At 45.6% G+C, this 18,341-nt stretch overlaps 1 protein-coding gene across 4 annotated transcripts in view; it reads left to right on the forward strand.

Annotated features, from left to right (window-relative positions):
• Positions 1-85: 85 nt before the first annotated feature.
• ZHX3 (zinc fingers and homeoboxes 3) overlaps positions 86-18,341 on the forward strand; it is a 131,174-nt gene continuing 112,918 nt past the window's right edge. The window contains exons 1-2 of one of the 4 annotated variants that reach the window (XM_045444600.1): positions 3,493-3,740; positions 8,474-8,717. The gene's annotated coding sequence lies outside the window, so the exon portion shown is untranslated. Of the gene's footprint in view, positions 194-3,492; positions 3,741-5,736; positions 5,872-8,473; positions 8,718-18,341 lie in introns of those variants that run through there. The other 3 variants (XM_045444594.1, XM_045444603.1, XM_045444601.1) reach the window with 3 other exon arrangements.

The following is an 18,341-nucleotide window of genomic DNA, read 5'->3' on the forward strand; positions in this document are numbered from 1 at the left end:
GAGGCTGGGCGGGCCGGACTTCAGGCCCCGCCCCGCGCAGGCTCCACCCCGGCCCCGCCCCGCTCCCTAAAGCGGCTGGATGGGACATCCCGGTGGCCCCCACCTGCCCCACCGCCAGGAGCAGCGGAAAAGCGGGGACTTTCGAATCCGGCAGACTTAGGCCCTCCTGGCTTTGCTTGGTGTATGACCTTGGGTAAGTTTTCCCCAGTCTGAGCCTGTTTTCTGTTTGGCAAAGCGGATAGGCACCTCGTGTGATTTCCGAGATTACATGAAACGACTTTGTGGGGCACTTGGCCCTCACACGTTCCCTCTTCAGGGGCAGCTTTCCCTGACCGTCCCGACACATCCCGTAGACTGGACAGGAGCCTCGCATCATAAGCTCACATAGCCCACGGCTGTAACTTCATATTTGTTTGAATGACTGTTTAATTTTTGTCCGTCTCCTCATTTGAAGCTGAACTTTGTGAGAGCAGGTCGCGTTCATCCTTACACCCCAGCGCCGAGTTCAGTGCCTGACATACAGCGGGAGCTCAATAGATGCCCGCTCTCCTTCATGCCACCCATCTGACGCACCGGTGGAGCGTCAATACTGCTATCGGCCAGCAGAGGGCAGACGGTGACCAGCCTTTTTGCCCTGCTGCCCTTCCTCTCAGCCGGCAGGCCGGGCGGGAGCGGGACAGGTGAGCCCAGGTGCGTGCACGTCTGAAGAATCGGCGGGCCCGCGAGCCACGGGCGAGGAGTCGGGCTAGGACACGGGTTTTCTTTCCCCTCGGATCTGTGGCCTGTCCTCGATCAAAGGCCTTTCTGACAAACCGTGTGGATGTACGGCTCCTGCAAAAAAGATGCGCTAGGAATCAGGAGGTGAGGGAGTTTGCTGTGAAGAGCGAGGGCACCGAGACGCTTGGAGGAGTGGGGTGCATTGTAAAGAGCCAGGCTTAGAGGGTCCCGGGTGGTGGGGAGTGAGAGGTGGCCGCCATTGTTCTGTGACCCAAGATGACGGGACCTGGGTGGGGTGACTGTCTCCAGTTGTCCTCAGTATAGCAAAGCCATTTAGTGTCAGTCCTAAACCCAAACCATGTCTGGTTTGTATCTCAAAAGAGCCCTGTTGGGAGCAGAGCTACCTCAAGGTGGCCAGAGGGCAGCGCTGCCTCCAACATATCTGTGGAAGCATTATATATAACTATTATATTTAACAGTGAAACCGTAGAAACATAAGAATCCCACAAGGGAGCCTGGGAGGAAAGGAGAGGTCCAAGGTGATGGCTACTGATTCCATAGTTACTGTACCTCTTTGAGCCTCAATTCCTCATCTGTGAAATGGAGATAAAACCTACCTTGCAGGATTGTGTTGTGAGGATTAAGCAGGACGAACTCAGTCAGTGGTTCTCAACTTTGGCTGTGCATTGAGAGCACCATACCCTGGGGAAAATACTGATGCCTGGGGTACTGGGATCACCTGGGAAATCTTCAGGTGATGGCACTGCAGCCAAGGCTGAGAACTCCTGAGCTTTAGCACAAAGGGCACACACTAGGCATTCAAAAATGTGTATCACGTTAAAAAAAAAATGGAGCACATATTGTTTTCATTGTTCCTCTTTAGTGAAGAAATAAATTGACATAAAGGTTGTTGCAGTAATTGGATTTCCAACAGGCTTGTTTCCAGAACTATGAATCATCGGGATTTGGTGATTATGGGGGTGGGGGAGACAGAGGCAGCCGCTGGTAATATGACTTATCCCAATGTCCAACGGAACTGAATGAGGCAGGGACCACCCTGTTCTAGCTTGCAGTTTATAGAACTATTTCCAAGGCACGCTCTGAGCATGCAAGCACCCTGGGCTCTTGTGTTTGTTCATGTCTGGGGTTGAGGATAGGGGCTGTTTTCTCCTCTCCCTGGGTACCCTCACCAGGCAGGCCTATGCCAGTGGCAACTGTTTGACTTTTAAGTAACCCACAAGTGCACGTGGCACCTTCCTCTTTATGGAACTTGGTAACTTTAGGTGCTTCAATAAATTATAGACCCAATGATTATTTACTGTGCCTCACGACTTTTTTGCTGGGTGAACCCTGCGTGAAGTGGGAGGACCTGTTCACCTAGGCCTGTGGCTGTGACCACTTGTTATGGCAGCCAGACTGAGCCTGGAACAGCTCCTCAATCACTCCTGGTGGCCTGGTGGCCTCATTGAAAATGGGGAGGGAGGTAAAGGAACCTGTGGCTGGCTCCCTCCAGCATGGAGGCCTGGGGCTTGGGGGCTAGGGAGTTGATGTCTCGCTAGGATTATTTGATTTAGCAAATAAGAATAAAGAACACCCAGTTAAATTTGAAGCTCAGATAAATAACAAAAGTTTTTTTTAGTGTAAGTATGTCCCATGCAATTTGGGACATACTTATAGTAAAAAAAAAAAAAAAAAAATCATTATTTATCTGAACTTCAAATTTAACTGGATAGCCTTCATTTTTATTTGCTAAATCTAGCAGCTCTATGCCTGGCCAAACAGCCAAGGAAAAGCCAGCACAGGGAATTTGCTGCTGCCCCTCCTGCTCAATGTTGCCACATTCAGCTTCCACCTGTCACTGCCCTGCTCCAGAACTGTGCATGGTTCCCAGCTGCTTCCCTGCTTCCATAGCACAACCTTGACTCCCTGGCTGCTGTGCTGGGCCTTGCTCTTCTGCCAGCCCAGCTGCCCTGCTTGGACCCTTACCCACCTCTTCTGCTCATGTTTCCCCTGATGGCATGTGTCCTTCCCACTCCCAGTAGCAATTGCAAACACTTAGTGACTACCTCCTGGGTACAGGCCCCATGCTTAGTTCTTCATCTGCATAATCTCATTTCGTTCTCATAAAACCTCATACGGCATATGGACAGTAGTTATCCTATTTTACTGATGAAGAAACTGATGCCCTAACAGTGATTCTTTTTTGTTTTTTAATGTTTATTTATTTTGAAAGAGAGAGAAAGAGCACGTGCACACGTGCAGGGGATGGGCAGAGAGAGAGAGAGAGAGAAATCCCAAGTAGGCTCAGTCCCACGTGGGGCTCAACCTCATGAACCGTAAAATCGTGACCTGAGCGGAAATCAAGAGTTGGTTAAGGCAGCTTAACCAACTGAGCCACCCGGGCACCCCAGCCCTAACAGTGATTCTTAAACCTGGTTCCTGTGTCAGCAGCAGCAGCCCCTGAGAGATGTTTAGAAATGCAAACTCTCAGCCTCTGCTCCACACTTAGGAATCAAAATCTCTGGGGGTGGGGCCCAGTCACCTGTATTTTAATAAGACACCCCTCCCCCCCTTCAGTGTTTCTGATTCACACTCTAGTTTGAGACTTACTGCTCTAACAGGTGAAGTGACTACAGGAGTTTGTCACCAGGCAGAGGTCTAGGGGATCGCAGAGGACTCCCAGGCAGGATGTTTATGACCTCACTGAGCACCATACCTAGGCCAGGCACTAGAGATGCTGCAGCGACCCCACAGTCTTGGGGGGGGGGGGGGGGGGTAGAAGAGAAAGAATAGACAGGTAGTCCGGCAGTGGCAGTTGCGATTTAAGATGACCAGGCTTAGGCGGACCAAGCCCTGAAACCCATAGCAAGATGGGACAGGTCAAGGAGGGCTTTGAAAAGCTTGAACAATAAGTTGAAATTAGTTAGACGAAGAAGGGTGCGAATGATGTTTTGGGTGTAGAGACTGGTTAGTACAAAGGCCCTACAGAGCTACCTGGGGGTAGTTCAGTCTTGAAGATGAAGGTGAGGAGAGCGGGGGGGTGGGGGGCCGGGGGAAGTATCAGATTGGGGGGGTGGGGGAGGGTCCTCTGCCCCCAGAGCAAAGGAAAAAGCTTTAATGGGTGTTGAGATGGCACTAGGGAAGATGGGGGTGGGGACTGGGATGCAGGGGGTTCCAGGCCTTCCTCCGCCCCTAGGTCTGCCCCCGCCACTCCCCAGGCGGTTGCGGAGACTCGACCCCCCAATGGCAGCAGTGGGCAGGTGCTCAGTTCCAGGACCGGCAGAGTCTAAGACCAGCTCCTTCCGGGACTGAGAGGCGGGACTGGGAAAGCAGGGCGGGTCACCGCTCCCCTCTGCCGGCCCCACCCATCCGCCGACCCCGCCCCTGCTTCCAGCTCCGCCCCCTGCCTCCGGCTCCGCCCTCCACCTCCGGCTGGAGGCAGCCAGGCTCTGGGCTACTGGCCTAAGTCGCTTTTGCCTCCCATGTTGTCTTTTCCTGCTGATGTGGCAACGGCCGTGGGGCTACTGGGGCCTCTTCTCTCAGCTTTTCAAGGACAGGCCCTGGATGTGGTCAGGGATTCCTGGGCTGGAGCGCAGGACACTTCCGTAGCTATCTCCTCTTCCTGCCAACGAAGCCTCTGTTGCCAGCGGAGGACTGACCCAGCCTGGCCAGGTTGCCTGGCAGTGTGGGCTGAGGCTGGGCAGTTCCCGATTCCAGCTGTCCTTCCCGGAAAAACGTCAGTTTGGCTGAACCTTAGGATCCGTTTGCGATTTCTAGCCCGGGGAGGATTACTGGAAGACCATTAACCACTGTAGGAAGTGGCGCTTTCTGTGTGTCCAAAATCTCTGCAGGACTTACCAGCTGCCCCATGGGCTTGACCTTCGGCAAGGGACTTCCGTTCCTCCTCTTTTTATTTGGGTATACCTTCTGCCCCGACCTGCTGACATCCGGGACCATGTTTCACTAGGCTTTGCAATTCAAGAAGGGTCTTGCGTGGTGCCCTCCACTTAAATAGGTATTCAAAAATATTGTTTAGGGAAGATCAATTTCTTCTGGGCCCTGAATTATGTATAGATGGAGTGTATATAGTAGGGCAAGGGCAGTCTAAGTGGGTGGAAGTAGTGAGTAAAGGCACAGATGCTGGAGAGAGAAAGTAAGTGCCCAGGAGATGACCTGTCTGGCCTTCAGTGTTGGGCAAAGCCATGGGCACTGAGGAGCCATGGATGGTTGTTGAGCAGGAGAGAGATAATATTGTTGATCATTGTACTAGATCCTTTGTGAATGTTATTGCACTGTCTGCCCACATTGTTCTCCCCCTGCCCCCTATCTATACAGTTCATGCCAAGTCAGTTTTTAGATCCCAGATCCATTGTCACTTACTCTGGGAAACCCTCAATGGCAGACAGACTCTAAGGTGACCCCCTGTCTCCCCACCTCGTGGTGTTCATGCCTTCGTGTAATCCTTTCCTCTTGAGTGGGGGTAGGACCTGTGACTTGCTTTTAGAATATGGCAAAGGTGATGGGGTGTCACTCCCATGATTATGTAACATAGAGTCTTGCTAGCAGACTAGTTCTGACACTCTCCTTGCTGACTTGAGGAAGGGAACAGCCATGTTGAGGAAGCCTGAGTGGCAAGGAGCTATGGGTGGTCCCTAGGTCCTGCTGACGGCCAGCAAGAAGTCAGCGTTCTCAGTCCTGCAGCCACCAGGAAATGAATCCTGCCAGCAATCTGAGGGAGCTTGAGCCCCCAAGTGAGAATGTAGTCCCACCATCACCTTGAGCACAGCCGTAGGAGTCCCCGAGTAGAAGACCCAGCTAAGCCATGCCCAGACTCCTGACTCACAGAAACTGAGATAATAAATCTCTGTTGTTGAGAATCCCTAGGTCGGTAGTGATTTATTACAGAGCAGTAACTAACTGATGCACCTTCCGGCTAGGGTAACCCCTTTACATAGGCTCTCATAGCATTATGTGCCTTTTCTTTCCTTTTTAAAGTGCTTTTTCATCCTTTTAGGTGACACTTTGTATATACCATTTGATGAATGCTATGTTTTCATGAGGACACATTTGCTCATCACTTTACCCCCAGAGTCTCTCTCGGTGCCTGCCACGTGGAAGAAGATCTACAATAAGGATTAGTTCATGTGTTAGTGAGTGAGTGCTCTTTTTTAATCTTTACTACGATGTGGCTAAGTGGGAACCATTGTTATATAGGAAGAAAAGGAAACAAGGTATTTTTTTTCAAGGTCTACTATTTTGAGAGAGAGAGAGAGAGAGAGAGCACGTGTGTGCGGGGTAGGGGCAGAGAGAATCCCAAGCAGGATCCACACTGCCAGCGTAGAGCCCACTGAGGGGCTCAAACCCAAGAACCACAAGACCATGACCTGAGCCGAAGTCCAATGCTCAACCGACTGAGCCACCCAAGAAACCAGTTATTAACATAAACTTAAAGGTATACTGAACAAAATCTTCTATCTTCTATCTTCTAAGTAAACATTTTGGTTTATATATGCCACCATATCCTAATTTTTAGTATGACTACAGAATGAATGATTTGGGAGCAGGGTGTAGATTGCATGGTATGACCTCCTTCGTGGAGCATTGTATTGTCTAAAAAGTACAACCATCCAAAAATACTTTGGGGCTCCTTTGGTTTTCCCAAAGACTTACCTCTTACTTAAATCATTCTTTGGAAACTCCTCCCTGTCACTGTCCTTTTCTGACCTGACCCAAACAGGCCCTCATCTGCTAATGCTTTGTGTGATTCCCACAGTTTGCCAACACCATTCTCATCGGCTTCATAAATTCTACATCTTTGGCAAGATTTGTAGTTTCATTTTGTACTCCATTTGCGCCATACTCCCAGAGGTCAAAGCCATCTGACTGCGGGATGCCGTTAAAACCAAACTCTGTCCTGCTTGGAGAGCCCTCCCCACCGCCCACTGCTGCCCTCCTGTCCCACTCTGCCCCCTTCACCCATTCTGCAGCGGCCATATTCATCTCCTCGTGGATCCCGATCCATGAGCACACCAGAGACACTTCCCCCTTTGCCCTGGAGGTCCCTACAGTGCTTTCCCCAGACACCTTCATGGCTCACTTCCTCACCCACGCCAAGATTAGTCAGATTCAGATGTCACCTTTCTACCCTGACCACTCCCAACCAACCTTTCCTGGTTCTAATCTTTCCCAGGAACATGAACCACCGTCTCACATGCTAATATGTTTTACTTATTTATGATATTTGGCATTTGTCTCCCCCTCCACGAGAATGTAAGCCCCTGTGAGGACAAGACCTGTCTTCACTGATATATCCCAAGAGTGGCGTCTGGCACATAGTAGGTCTCCAGGAGAGGTGAGCGTCCACATCTTTGATGATCTTGCCCATGACTCAAAGTCTCCATCCCCTGCTGCTGGCCCACCTCCTTCTGGCCCCTCTCTCCGGTACTCCAGCCCCTGTCTAGGTGATATGAATTGTCAGGCAGTCATCTGCCTGACTCCGGAGGGCCTTCCTAGGGTGCGGGTGTTTTGACCTCACTGTGTCCCCCGCCGCGTCTCCAGCAGGCGTGAAATACTAAATTCCTGTTTTTGTTCTGTGTAACAGCAAGAGGATTAGAGAGGAAGGAGGAAGGAGATGGTTGGGGAAGCAATGGCCAGAGTGAAGAGGGAGGAGAAAGAAGACAGTCACAGGTTTTCTCGGGGTCCCCACCCACTCAGCTTTCTAAGCAGCTCAGAGAAGCGGCCGGCAGTGGGTGAAGGCTGTGTGCCACATATCCTGAGCTGGGCGCCACGTGGCAGAAACAGTCCCGTTGAGTCATGGGACACGCAGCCACACTGCTTTGTAGAGTTTGGTGTGTGGAGTATTTTTGTTTTTTACAGCCCAGCTGCCTGTGTAATGACTTCCTTCCCTCGGCCTTGTTCACAGAGGTGTCCCTGAGCGACCAGCTGAGTCACCACATTCCTTGCAGCTTAAAACACTGGCCCCAGCACCAAGGCCCAGTTCCTTCATGTAGATGGGACCTTTCAAGGCGGCCAGGGAATGCCCAGAAAGACAGGCTATACGGCTCCCGTTTCTAACATGCACCCCTCCCCCAAAACATGATTATAAACCAAGTAAAGATGGAAATAAATTCCATCTCCTAAGGATTAGGGAATGGCCACAGCCGTGTGCCATGGTCTGACGAATTACTTGTCAGCAACCATGAAAAGACACCTGGGTGGCTCAGTCAGTTGAGTGCCCGACTCTTGATTTCAGCTCAGGTCATGATTCCAGGGTCATGTGATCGAGCCCCATGTGGGGCTTCGCACTGCGTAGAACCTCTTAAGATTCTCTCCCTCTCTCTCTCTCTCTCTTCCTCTCTCCCTCTCTCCCCCCCTCCTCTTTTCTCCCTCACTCTCTCCTCTGCTCCCTCTCCCCCTCTGCCCCTCTTACCCACTCTCTCCCTCTCTCTCAAAAATAATAATAAAAAAGAGGCTCTTGAAGTGGTATATAAACCAAAAGAACCTAAAGATTTGTCAGTAACCATGAAGTCAATACTACACGAGGGAGAGGGGAGGGATGAGGAACCAACATCCATGCAGCATGAAGAGTCAGAAACCCAAGCGAAGACTGGGAACTCTCCATGGCCAGCTGGCAGGAAGGGAAACTTGCTTAGCCCTCCTGGAAAATAAGCACATAGTTCTCGGTAACATTAAGTACACATAGAGCACAGAGGTTAGCAATTTAACACCTTGAAATGTATTTTGAAAATTTTCTCAGATACATGAGAACACCAGGAGGAGGATATTTAGAAGAGCAACGTTCATGGCATAGGTGAACGGGAGGCAAGGGAAGTGCCGAAGGAAGGAGCTAGTAAACCACGGATACCTGCCGGGAGATTCTGCACAGCATTGCGAAGAGATGGCATAGATGTACACACAGCAAAATGGATGGGGCTTATAGCGTCAGGTGGGGAAAGCGGCCGAAGAGCGAGAAGGCACAACAGTTCTCCGGTTTTACTGAGGTATGACTGATGTACAGTCACACACACTTAAGGATTTGAGTTTCAACATGTTTCACTACCCATGAAACCACCACCACAATCAAGATAATGGGTATATCCATCACCCCCAAGTAAGAAGTAGGTCTACATGTATTCAAACAGACAGATGTCTAGCACCTGTTGTTAAGTATTTTTAAAAGTTCAACAGTCTGTAATATAATCCCGTAGTTATAATAATAAAAAAAATGTTTAGATATCCTGAAGACATCTGGAAGAACATGCACAAAACAAAATTATGTTCGCTGTTGGGAATCTTGTGAAAACTGCTTGGCCTTATTTGGCTGGTGTACCTTGCCTTTCAGAAACTGCCCGTGCCGCTTGTCCCACCTCGTGGTCTCCAGTGAAGGTTAACACACTAGCAATGTGTCAGTATGGCCCCCTAACTTTGAGTGACTTTATTAAAATGTCACTGAGGTTGTCATAAGGAACTCCAACATGAGGGGTGCCTGACTCTTGTTCTCCATCCCCACGTCAGACAGCTGTGTCAACAATTTCCTTCAGCTCACCCCCAGGACCGTTTTCTCTTCTCATCCCTTCCGACTGGAGACAATCCAGCAGAGGGGCAGTTGTGGCTGGGACAAAAGAGTGATTCCCCAACTTGTTTGCAAATCCATCTTTTTTTTTTTTTTTAAGTAATCTCTACACCCAATGTGGGGCTCGAACTCATGACCCCGAGATCAAGAGTCGCACACTCCTGAGCCAGCCAGGCACCCCGCAAATCCATCTTTTATTACCCTTCTTAATGTATTCGTAGGTACAGGGAGGGGTGGAAGATTGTGGGGGCAGGGGCATGTTGAGTTTTGTCTGGTTATGGGCTTTATACAAAAGCAGTCCTTGTTGTTTTGTGTCTGGCTTCTTTTACTCCACTTTTTTTTAATAAGAGTTCCATGTTGCTGTGTGCAGCTGTAGTTCATTCATGTTTTGTGCAGTATAAAGCATTCCATCAAGTGAATATACCACAATTTATCTGTCCCTTCTACTGATTGACATACGGGTTGTTTCCAGCCTGGGGCTATTGTAAAGAATGCTGCTGTGAACATTCTTCTACATGTCCGCCTGTTCCACCTGGGCATGTATTTCTCCTAGGTATATACTCTGGAGCAGAATTGCTGGGTTATAGGTATTCCTATGCTTAACTTAAAAAAATAATGCCAAACTGTTTCCCAAAGTGATTATACAAGTACATGCCCTCCAGCAATATATGAGAGTTCCCCTTGTACATTTACCAATGGTTCTTCCCAGCAACTGGTACTATCAGACTTTGTACTTTAGCCATCTGGTGAGTCTGTAGTACCTCTTCTCTCTGGTTCATTTCCCTGATTACTAATGAGGCTGCACACCTTTCATGCTTATTGGCCATGTGGATTTTTTTGTGTGCAGACCCTGCTCTTCCCCATTTTTCCATTGCTCTATATTTTCATCATTTATAGTAGTTTTTATATATTCTGGTTATAAATCCTTTGCCACCTATGTGCATTGCAAATCTTTCTCTTCTGTGGCTAATGATGTTTCTTGATGCACGAAAGGTCTTAACTATAAAGAAGTCCAATTTATCGGTCTTTCACTTGTGGTTAGTGCTTTTACTGTCTTAAGAAAACTTTTCCTCCTTTGATGTCATAAAGATATTGTATGTTATCTTCTAAAGCTTTACTGGCTTACCTTTCATATTTTAGTCCATAATGTGTAGAAATTGGCTTTTGAGGATGGTGTGCAATGGGGTTCCAATGTCATTTTTCCCATGTGGACATTCAATCGACTTAACACTATTCAAAAGATCATTTCCCCACACTGTTCTGCAATGCTATCTCTAACATTAATATGGTTGGGGGGGGGGTCTCCTGTCCATTGGTTTTTGTCAACTCTTATAACAATACCATACTGTCTTAATTATTAGAGCTTTATGATAAGTTTTGTTAGCTGATAGACTAAATCCCCTCTACCTTGTACTTCTTCAAGTGTACCTTAGCCATTGTTGGCCTTCTGCAGTTTCATATAAACTATAAAGTTTAATGTAAGTTAATATAAATTAGAATGACCATGTCAAGTGCCATATGAAAATCAACTGGGATTGCTTTGAATCTATAGACCAATTGAAGAGAATGACAGCTTTGCAATATTGAGCCTTCCAATCTATTAACATGGTATCTCTCTCCATTATTCATTTATTCTCTAATATCTATTAAAATGTTCATGGTTTCCTCCATAGAGGTCGTACATGTCTTTTGTTAGATCCATTTGTAGGTACTTGGTATTTTTTTGCATTTCAAAACTGTTTTGACTATTTAACACTATTTTCTGACATTCGCTGGAAGACAGAAGTTGACTTTGGCATACTGATTATGCACCTGGAGAAGGACCTTCATCAGAACCTGATGACCATGAACCTGACCATGGTGCCACCCTGACCTCAGACTTCCAGACTCCAAAACAGGGGAAATAAGTCCTATTGTTTATAAGCTACCCAGTTTATAATACTTTGTTACAGCAGCCAGACTAAGACAATAATTTATTTGAGATTCCTTAGGATTTTCTACCTGCACAATCATGTCATTTTTTAATTTATTATTAAAATTTTTTTTAAATGTTTATTCATTTTTGAGAGACAGAGAGCAAGCTGGGGAGGGATAGAGAGAAAGGGAGACACAGAATCCGAACCAGGTTCCAGGTTGAGCTGAGCTCGACACGGGGCTCGAACCCATGAACGGGGAGATCATGACCCAAGCTGAAGTCAGATGTTCAACCAACTGAGCCACTCAGGGGCCCCCACCATTATGTCATTTTTGAAGACGGCTTTATTTCTTTCTTTCTTAGCTTTTTGATTTTTTTTTCTTTTTCTTGTCTTATTGCCCTGGCTAGGACAGCCCATAAAATGTTGATTAGAAGTGGTGATAACTGATATTCTTGTCAGTTCCTGAGCTTAGAGAGGAAAATGCTCACTATTTTACCATTAAGAATGGTGTTAGCTCTAGTTGATCCCCCCTGTATCTCCTGTATCAGAATGAGGAAACTATCTTCCATCTTTAGGTTGCTAAGAGTTTTTATTGTGAATAAGTGTTGAATTTGTCAAATGCTTTTTTTTAGCATCTATTCAGATAGCTAAATTATTTTTCCTTTTTATTCTGTTAATGTGGTTGGTTGATTTTTAAATATTAAACCAGTTTGCATTCCTGAGATAACCTCTACTTTGTTATGACTTATTATCCTTTTAATTTGCTGCTGTATTTGATTTGCTAACATTTTGTTTTGGATTTTTGTATTGATGTCATGAGAGATAGTGATATTTTCTCTTGTCATGTTCTTGCCAGGTTTTGGTAGTATGATTATGCTGACCTTATAAAATAAGTTGGTAAGTGTTCCCTCTATTTTCTAAGGGAATTTGTTTAAAATAGGTATTACTTCTTATTTAAAATTTTAGCAAGAATATTTTCATTATCTTTTAACCTATATGTCCTCATACTAAAGTATGTCATAAACATCATATAGTTGAATCTTATATTTTGTTTAAATTTGCCCTATTGGGGCACCTGGGTGGCTCAGTCTGTTGAGCGTCCAATTTCAGCTCAGGTCATGATCTCACAGCTCGTGAGTTCGAGCCCCGCGTCGGGCTCTGTGCTGACAGCTCGGAACCTGGAGCCTGCTTCAGATTCTGTGCCTCCCTCTCTGTCTGCCCGAACCCACTTGCATTCTGTCTCTCTCGGAAAAAAAAAAAAAATAAACATTAAAAAAATTTCTAAAAATTTGCCCTGACAATATTTTTCTATTTGTTAGAATACTTAGTCCACTTATATTTGACATAATTACAGATACGGTTCCAAACCATTTACATCTATAATCTTGTTGTCTTCTTTTTATTCTACCTGGTTTTTGTTCCTGTTTTCCTCTTTTTCTTCCTTCTTTTGTTTCAGCCAAGTATTTTTTATTACCTGATTTTACCCTCTTCGTTAGATTTTTTAACATTGTGGCAAAAGAAACACAACATAACACCATGATAACTATTTTTAAGTGTGTAGTTTACTAGTCTTAATTACATTCACATTTTTGTGCAACCAATTTCCAGAATTCTTTTCACCTTGCAACACTGAAACATTTTTAAATGTTATTAAACAACAACTTTCCATCCTTTCCTCCTCCCAATCTGTGGCAATCACCATTCTGCTTTATGTCCCTATGAATTTAACTATTATAGACACCTGATATAAATAGAATCATACAGTATTTGTCCTTTTGTGACTGGCTTGTTTTGCTCAGCATCATGTCCTCAAGGTTCATCTAGGTTGCAGCATATGTCAGAATTTTCTCCTTTTTAAAGGCTGAATAATATTCTATTGTGTATAGAGACCACATTTTGTTTTTCCATTCATCTTCATTGATGGAGATTTCGGTTGCTTCCACCTTTGGGCTATTGTGAATGCTGTTGCTCTGAACAAGGGTATAGAAATGTCTGTTTGAGTTCCTGCCTTCAGTTCTTTCTGATATGTTACCTAGAAGTAGAATTTCTGGATAATATGGTAATTCTATGTTTAACTTTTTTGAGGAACCATCATATTGTTTTCCAGGGCAGCTGCACTCTTGTACGTTCCCATGAATAGCACAAAAGTGTTCCAATTTCTCTGCATCAACTACAACATCTGGTTTTTTCTTTTTCTTTTCTCTTTTGGATAATAACCATCCTAATGGTTGTGAAGTGATATCTCATGATTTTTCCTTGTCTAAGCTTGGCTTTTATCTCCATGAATATAGTGCCTTTGGCTGTTTTTTAGTCCCTGCCTGACAATTTCCTGTATATGGGGTCATCATGAGTCTGTTTCTTTGTTGCTTTACTTGTTTTCTCTTATGGTGTCTTGTCTTCTTATATGTCTGGCTGTATTTGTGCATTAGCATTGTAGTGCATGAAAAAAATTGTTAGTAGAAACTATTTTAAGGTTAGGATGATGTAAACTTCTCCCAAAGAGATTTTTTTTCTAGCCCGTAGGAGTGCTAACAGTTTAGGATCCTTTCACTCTGTATTGAGCTTGACATTATCTAGTCCACTCAGATGACTTGAAACCAGGGTACATCTGTGCAAGGAATGGATCACTTCCAGTTCGCATCTTCTCTTAAATTAAAGCTCTTCAAGATCCTACATTAAAGTGTGAAGAGTTTTGTTTGCTCAGGGCTTGAATGTCACACTGAAGAGTCTGGAGAAGGGATGGGCAGTTGCTGGTCAATCTACTTGGTCAGGGGGCGGCATGATGAATCTTCGTTCTGTGGTCCAGTATGGGAAAAGGAGGAAGGCAAGCTGGACTAGACTGGTCTAGGGAAACAGAGCTATTCAGAGAGATGGTCTGTCCTGACTGAGGTGATATAAGGCATGGGGTCTACCAGGTGGAGTATATATAGCAGGAGAGAAGCCAAGACTGCAGAGAAGTTGCAAGTCATAGTTCACCTGGGCTAGAAACTGGTTGTCTTCCTTGGCCCTGGGCAATCTTTCTGGCCAGCGTCTCCTCCAGGCTAGCCAATGACCACTTGTACAGTCTTGGCTGAGCCTCAATACGCTGGACAACTTCATTATTGTTCTCTCTGTGTCCATTCTAAACCCTGCCTTCTAGTGTCCACCCAGCATGTTGCCCCTATTCAGATCACTTCAGTAAAGCCTTCTTGCTCCTAGGATATGACTCAAATTATTACCATGACTTTCAAGGCTATGCATGATCTGGCCACTGTCTACCTCTCTAGCTTTATCTTCTCCAATTATCTGCCTCATTGTACAATTTTCTTCTTCCTCTTTGTTTAAACCACCATGTATCCTTGACCACCAAAGGGCCTATGCGTGTGCTGTTCCCTCTATAGGAAGTACTCTTCTTTCCGCTATTTGCCAAGTATTATGGATTAAATGCATGTATTCCCCCCCAAATTCTTTTTTTTTTTTATTTTTTATTTAAAAAATTTTTTTTTCAACGTTTATTTATTTTTGGGACAGATAGAGACAGAGCATGAACGGGGGAGGGGCAGAGAGAGAGGGAGACACAGAATTGGAAACAGGCTCCAGGCTCTGAGCCATCAGCCCAGAGCCCGACGTGGGGCTCGAACTCACGGACCGCGAGATCGTGACCTGGCTGAAGTCGGACGCTCAACCGACTGCGCCACCCAGGCGCCCCTACCCCCCCAAATTCTTATGTTGAAGCCCTAACTCCCCAGTGTGGTTATATTTGGAGTAAGGCAGTAATTAAGGTTAAATGAGGTCATAAGTGTAGGGCCCTGATCCAGTAGGATTAGTGTCCTTGTAAGAAGAGACACCAGAGAGCTTACTCCCCTTCTCTCCCTGTGCACAAATAATAAGAAAAGTTCATATGAGGACATAGCAAGAAAGCAGCCATCTCCAAGCCAGGAAGATAATTCTCACCAAAAACCAAATTGGCTGGGACTTTGATCTTGGACCTTCAACGTCAAGAACTATGAGAAAATAAATTTCTGTTATTTAAGCTACCTGGTCTGTAATATTTTGTTATGGCAGCCTGAGCAGACTAATACATTTAACCCCTATTTTTCCCTTTAGATCTCACAGCAACTATTTCCCCAAACATCTTTGAGACAAAGCCACCTATTCGTGGATCTCATGGTACCATGCACCTTGTAAGATTTATGTTTTTAATTATTTGACCAATGTACGCCTTATTTACTAGACTGTACGCTACACGAAGGTCTCTGCTTTTATTTGGGGCTGCATTATCAAAACCTAAGTAGGTACACAGTAGGCGCACGATACCTATTTTTGGGGGAAGGAGAGTGGTAGGTGGGGACAGACAATGCCTTGAGCTGGGATGGTTTTATGGACATTTAAGCTCATCTCTGGTCCAATAGAAACTGTGTATTCGTAATCAAGATGTAACTCTAGGCTCTACCCTGTGATAGGGCTCAGGATCCCGCCCATCATGTTTGGCTCAGGACCTGAGCTGGGTTGGATCAGCCAAACCCCAGTTGCAAGGGCCAGCTGAAGACCATCTCTGACATCAGGCCTCACCATTGTATTTTTCTTATAGTGTTCTCTTGAGGATGAAGTCATGACTTGATAAATACTGTTACACACACAATTGTACTCCCTTCACCTGCCCCCACAAACCAGTCCCTTTTTAATCCCAGAAACTTATCTAATGGCAGTCAGGGCCACTGTGTATAAGATAGGGCCCACTCAGGAGACAGAAACCACACCAGTAATTTGAACAAGAAACATTTAATATGAAGAATTATTAACCAGTGAAAGGTTGTTGGTGACTAAAAAGGTCAAAAGAGAGCTCCAAAGAATACAGGCACAGTAGCTATAGACAGCAGCTATTATCTCTAGGTCTGAGACAGAGTGGCCAAGGAGAGAACAAACTTGCAAGCACCTCTTCCCCAGCCCCGGGGTGAGATTTGGGCCTTGTTGGAGAGAGCAGGAATTCAGCCCATTGCACAGTGGAGAACTTTGCTGGAAGTCCACAGGCAATAGGTCAGAAGCTGGCCATCCAGGTGGCAGAAAAGCTCACTGGAGGGTGAGCATCACCGGGTCTCCCATAGACCCCTGGCAACCATGCACTGTAGGAGCAGGAAGAGCAGACTGGAAACAGGAAGCCTCTGAATCAGGAAGCCCCGTATGCTTCCATTTTTTTGCATTTTTCCAGTCCTCTCTACTGACAAAGCCTGGCAAAAGGGGAATGTTTACAGAATTCAGCTTCAGTATCACGCGGCAAGGCAAAGAAGTGTGCTTTAGAGCTGACAGGCAATAAGTTGGCACAACTGGATTCAGAAACTTTCTTAAAAAAACTGATGGGACAGGGGAGCCTGGGTGGTTCAGTTGGTTGAGCGTCCAACTTTGGCTCAGGTCGTGATCTCGTGGTCTGTGAATTTGAGCCCCACGTCAGGCTCTATGTTGTCAGCTCAGAGCCTGGCGTCTGCTTCAGATTCTGTGTGTGTCTCTCTCTCTGCCCCTCCCCTGCTCGAGCTCTGTCTCTCTCTCTTTCTCAAAAGTAAATAAACATTAAAAAAAAAAAAAAGCTGATGGGACATCCTTTTTAACCTTTAAATCTTTATAATGCATCATACACCATGTTAATAGTAACACGTGGAGTATCTCATTCAATTCTCTTAACTACATTAGGGGGCTAAGTTACTCAAGTTCACACAGCAAGTAAGTGGGGGAGACAGGATTCAAACCCAGGAGTTTCAAATTTAATCTTACTTCCATACTGCATTAAACTTCCTCCTGGATTCTTTCACTCCAGACTTCATAAATGCAACAGAAAGTTTCATAGAGAGTGATAGAACCTTCTCTATGAAATGAACTACGTACTTCTGATCAAGCTAGGGGCTCTGTCACTATCCTGATACTGTAGGGTTCTTCTTCGAATCCTTGGTTCTCAGCTGGTTACTGTTCCTTTTCTGTGCTTTGCCTGTGTTGTGATACCTTATTCTAGAAAAGGAGCTGGCATATAAATCACAGAATTTTCAGCTTCTCTTCCTGTGATTGTTCAAAATTCAGACATTTTGCCCCTTGAGATTCTATAGCACTGGCTACTCTTCAGAGCTATGCAGTGGATATGGTAGAATAGCCATAGTTGGGATGCTTTTGGTTTCAGATAATAGAAAACCCAACTCAAATTACCGTCAACAATACAGGGAATTTATTGACTTACATGACTTTATTGGTTCAGGCAAGCCTTGATCAGCACTCCCAACTGTTTCTTTTTTGTTCTTTCTGCTTTTCCCTGTTCCATGTGTTGGCTTCATCTTTAGGCTGGCTCTCTTTATGGTCACAAAATAGTTACCAGCCACACATGGTTCCTCACTGACATCCAGGGAAGCAATGATGACTTTATTCAGTTATTGTGAAGGGGCAAATATTAGATACTGATAGCTGTAGTCCTGGGTAATAGCTCTACTCTTGAAGCAATCAATACAAAGTAGATGGGATTACTCCAATTGACTTAGTACAGCCAGAGTCCATACTCACATGTGGAAAATGGGGCCTATCCCAGCCGAATAGCCTCAATGTTGTGCAATGGGGAGTGGGATACACTGGATGTTAGAAGGTGCATCTGTCAGGAAAGGTTAGGTTTTGCTGTGGTGATGAACAAGCCCCAATCGTTTTATAACAGTAGGTATCTTTCTTGCTCATACTACATGTGCACTGTGAGTGCACTGGGGGGCATTATTTAATGTTTTCTCCCTTCAGGACCCAGACTGACGGAGCTATCACCATCTCAAGCACTGTCTATTGTTGTTTCTGAGGGAAAGAGAGTATACAAAATTGCCTACCAGCTCTTAAAGTTTGGACCCAGGAGTATATCCGCTTACACATTATTGACCAAAGCAAGTGGCATGGACACTCCTGACTCCAAGCTGTAAGGAAGTACAACCCCATCATGTGCCTGGGAAACAAACCAGAAATGTTTGGTGGCTAGCATTAATGTCAACTACCACAAGAGGCCATCAGAATACCCACAAGAGAGGGCTTACAGAGACCACCCCAGTTTCTGCCCACTTTTTGTTGGGAAAAGAATAATTTCCTGTTTTGATTGCTACATAAAAAGAGGCCTCCCTACTCTGCAGAAATCAGGAACTCAATACTCA

The sequence above is a fragment of the Leopardus geoffroyi genome, chromosome A3 (genome assembly GCF_018350155.1).
Source record: "Leopardus geoffroyi isolate Oge1 chromosome A3, O.geoffroyi_Oge1_pat1.0, whole genome shotgun sequence".
Taxonomy (NCBI): domain Eukaryota; kingdom Metazoa; phylum Chordata; class Mammalia; order Carnivora; family Felidae; genus Leopardus; species Leopardus geoffroyi.